At 41.3% G+C, this 4370-nt stretch overlaps 1 long non-coding RNA gene across 1 annotated transcript; it reads left to right on the top strand.

Annotated features, from left to right (window-relative positions):
- Positions 1-347: 347 nt before the first annotated feature.
- LOC309374329 lies at positions 348-3993 on the top strand. Its single transcript, XR_014170528.1, has 2 exons — positions 348-530; positions 3335-3993. It is a non-coding gene; the product is annotated as an uncharacterized lncRNA (long non-coding RNA).
- Positions 3994-4370: the final 377 nt, after the last annotated feature.

Raw genomic sequence — 4370 nt, 5'->3', positions numbered from 1 at the left:
AAGCATAAATGTTTTACTAGTCTTGTTAACTGAAAATCCTCATGGATTTCCTTAAAATTTCTCAAATTTCAGCAGCAACTCGTGATGAAGCATCTTGAATGGATCCATATGAAATATGCACCCCAGTTTGGATGCTCTGATCCTTCACACAATTAGATTCACATGAAGCACAGAGTGGACACGACCTACCCCACTCCCATGTCCTGTTGCCATCCTTGTGCAGTCACCCTCCCTAAGTTGGAGGCAAAGGTTTGCAGCAGAGTAGCTGCTTTACTTCTGTAGGGTCCCTGTGTGTTGTAGAACACTGGAAGATCAAGGTTCTAGATTGTACAAGGAGCCCACCATGAACAATGCAAAATCTGAGCTTCAGAAATTATCCCTCTGACTCATGGGGGAGTGATTGGGTTGGCATTGAGGGTGAAGCTAGTGTACTCATCCTCACTCCAGGTTGAACACCCAAAGTGAGCTTGTACCATCTGTATAAGTGAGATGCATCAATGGAGCTAGATGTTCAGAAAATGCTACACTAGGTCAGCCAGGAACAAGCCACCATACTCTGGGGCAGTATATGTTCCTATAGATGAAAAGAGGAAGGAAGATAATGCAGTGGGGTGGGTAGGTGGGTGGTCACTGGCAGAGGAAGAGGAGTGCCGGGGTAGTGCACCACCCCTGGCAGTGTGATCCTGGTAGGGTGCCATCGTGGCTGCCCCCACCCCTGCCCACGCTGGGTGCATGCCCCTATCAGCGGCATGCCCCGCCCCCTGGACGCCCCGGAACACGTGCCAGCCCCGCCCCCGCCTGCTCCCCGCCCCGCCCCCAGTGCCAGAGCATGAAACTCCACCACTGGGTGTGGTTCCTGGCATAAGGAGTTTGTTCCAGAAAGCCAGCTTGGGAAAAATGGTTTTGTAGCCTGAACCTTTAAACTGCAAGTAGTTACATTATGAGAATAAAACAATGTAGGATATAAACAACAGCAAGGCTTATTGCTGCTCTGCAAAAGAAAAAAGTTCCCCCAAACCCTCACACCTGCTGATGCAGTTTTTGTAAGTACTGTGAATGTCTCTGCCTTACAAGATCCTGTTTGTATTATTCTTGTTCAGATTAATATAAGTACTATATTGTAATTCTGGACCCAGATGAGCAAACCAGGAAAGCTGGTCCTGAGATGACCAGGAACTGATGCTACTTACTAATTATATCAAGTTTAAATTACTGGCCTTTACACAAAACCTGCAGGGAAGGGAGATGGCAGAGTTCACTAGCCAGTGTCATCGGAAAATGTTGAAAGGAAATATTGGCGCCTTAAATAATGTTGTTTGGACAGAGAGCTCATCCTTCAAAGTTCATCCTTGCCAATTGAAACACTCAACCTCACTTTAGTCAAGTGCTACAAGTGAAGATATGTTTTGTACACATATTGGATTTTTTTTTTCTGGGGGGAAAATAAAAATAAAAAGGAAATGTATCTTGATTTCTGCTTTCCAGTGGACCGTTAACATACAATCTTACAGTAACTGCAGCATCAGCTGGGATAGTTCTGATGCATATGGAAATGACTCATACCATCTTTTGTTAAGTACTGGAATTATCTGCTTAAGATACTATATTCATAATTTCACTTGCACATGATTCGTGAAATGATGGAGGACACTTTCAGCCCCATGATTACTGCTTCTTGCTCCAGGAAGATCAGCATTCAGTGCTGAAAATATACTGGGGCAATGGGGACTACAAGTGCTCTATGAAATGTTTGAAGGAGTTTTGCTGTATGATTTTTTGCAGCCCATTGGAATCAGCACTCTGCTTGGGCTTTGCACATTGGAGGAATAAGCTCATTTCTCAGTGCTACCATTATATCAAGTATTATGGTTGATATTCTATGCGGTACCAAAACAATGATAAATAAGTCTCATGGTAAATATAACACCATGAAAAATAGGGCTGCACAGCTCATCAGTTATATCACTTTGCTACTTTAAAGCTCAGTATGCTGCTATATAATGGGGAAGAAAACTACAGCAGCTGGTTTTTTTAAGGTGGGGTAGGTGAATTTATTTTCAGTTTTAAAAATTCACATTGTATTGCAATAGAAACCCATGAGGATGATCAAATCAAATAAGCATTTTAACCACTTGAAAAGTTAGGTATTAATTCATCCTAGCAGATTTTTGTTTGATTTTATTTATGCACCTGTTCGTTCATTTCGATTGTTTAACTCAGATATGTGAAGGAATATGGCAAATATCAAGCACAGGGAGAAATGACCAGGGCCATACTTATTTGACCAGGGCCAGTTCATCAGATCTCCTGGGTGGGGGTAGCAAATATCATGCCCTCCAGATGTTGTGGACCACAACTCTCATAATTCCTGACCATTGCCCATGCTCCCTCGGACAGATGGGAGCTGTAGTCCACAGCAGCTGGAGGGCACCATGTTGGCTACACGTGTCCTAAAGCATCCCAACAGGTCCCTTGTTTGCTTAAGTAAAAAACTATCAAATTCAGAGAAGTACAAATTTTGAAGGATAGCTGTGTTTTGGATAACTTACTATTTCAAAAAGTTTAAAATAGGAAGGGTCTCATGAAAATTCATACCAAAATGAATTTATCCCCCATCCTTAGCAGCAACCCTCTGAAACCTTGCCAATGAGGACTATAATGGGTTTTGCTTGCTCCGCCTAGGAGATTCCTATGAAATAATAAGTTTGCTTTGGATTCAATGAATGTGCGTTTTACTTATTCATTCACTCCCTCCTCAGACATCTTGGGCTACCTTTCAAAGGACTGTAGGATTGCTTACCTATGATCAGGCCTCACCTTTCATCATCATATTAGCCTCCTGGTTCATTATTTTTAAGGAGGGTGGACATGTTTTATTTCTAGAAACAAAGCCAGTGAACAGTAATTGGTGTTTGAGATACTCAACCTGGTGCCTTCCAGATGTCTTGGACTACAACTTCCATCAGCCCTAGCTGGCACGGCCAATGGAAAGGGATGATGCAAGCTGTAGCCCAAAGCATGTGGAAGGTACCAGCTTGGGAACATCAGCTCCAGAATATCCCGAAAGAAAACAAGAGTAGCCCATTCATAATGGACAAACATAGCAAATCTTTCAAGTTGAAGAAAAATTTTCCATCATATTTTGATGTTTTAGAAATACTATTTTTTCCCATTTTAATTAGTGCATGGATGAAATCACATCAAGCCTCAAGTCCACAAAGAAAACATTTTTTTCTGATCATGTCAAGGTATTTACATAGATCACAGGATAATACTGTTTCAGAAAGCAACGTAATTTATTCACCTTTTAATCAATGTCTCTTGAATGATACAGAGAGAGACAAGAAGAACTTAATTGCAGCATGGACCATGGGAGAAAAGAGATGAAATGGAAAGGTCACTCAGATGTACGGACTCCACCAAGTGGAAGGTCAAAGTGGTACTAGGGGCTTATCATCACCATTTTCCATTTTCCTATTTGGAGAACAAAAAGACCGAGTAGAAAATTAGCAGGATGAGACTGATTTTGAGACATAAATGAATGGTGTAAGGACTAGTGAGTCTGCACAAGTTTCATGAACTAATTCATAAACAGTTGGAATGAAGCCATGGAAGCTTAAACAATCCCATCATTGTAAATGTTAAAGAGGTTGCGTGGCATTTGTAATACAGCAGGTAAGAACATGGTAAAAAAATGCAAACATATACCTTTACCATATTCTTACGTGCTGTGTTTAGAAGTCCACACTATGACCCGATGGTTTCCAGTAATTTAGTATACCGGAATATGATGCTACTCCAACTGAGCTCTCACTTATTGTTCATTCTCTCTGCAGACTGGATTTGGCCTGGCAACCATAAGAAGATTATGGTAAGCTGAACTCTGCACTTCTTCATGTTCCAGGATTGTTGTTGCTTTTAAGAAGCCAAACTTTGTTTGCCCTGACCACATCTCTGCGTATCCCTGCATATGAATGAAGTATCTTACAGTGACATCTTGTCAACTCAATGCTTATTTATTTATTTACATATTAAGATCCCTAGATCACCACATCCCAGAGGCCTAGCATAAATAACTGAACTGTGCAAATACAGCAAGAGACAGTTTGCTGTCAGAAAGGCTAAGAATCTAACACTCATGTCAGGCTGCAATCCTCTGCACACTTACCTGGAAGCAAATCCCACTGAACTTATTGTTCTTACTTCTGAGTAGACATGTATAGGATTCGCTAGGAGATGTAAGGGAATAATGGAGACCTGTTTGAAAGCAGTCACTCTCTCAGTCCTGAAAGTTTGTTAAAATGGAAATGATATTGATTTGCTGATAAAAGTGTTGTGATTTTTAAAGCGATAAGGGCCAAACTATGGGA

Source organism: Podarcis melisellensis (genome assembly GCF_964234715.1).
Source record: "Podarcis melisellensis genome assembly, chromosome: 7".
Taxonomy (NCBI): Eukaryota; Metazoa; Chordata; class Lepidosauria; order Squamata; family Lacertidae; genus Podarcis; species Podarcis melisellensis.
This window is presented reverse-complemented; position numbering and strand designations above follow the sequence as displayed.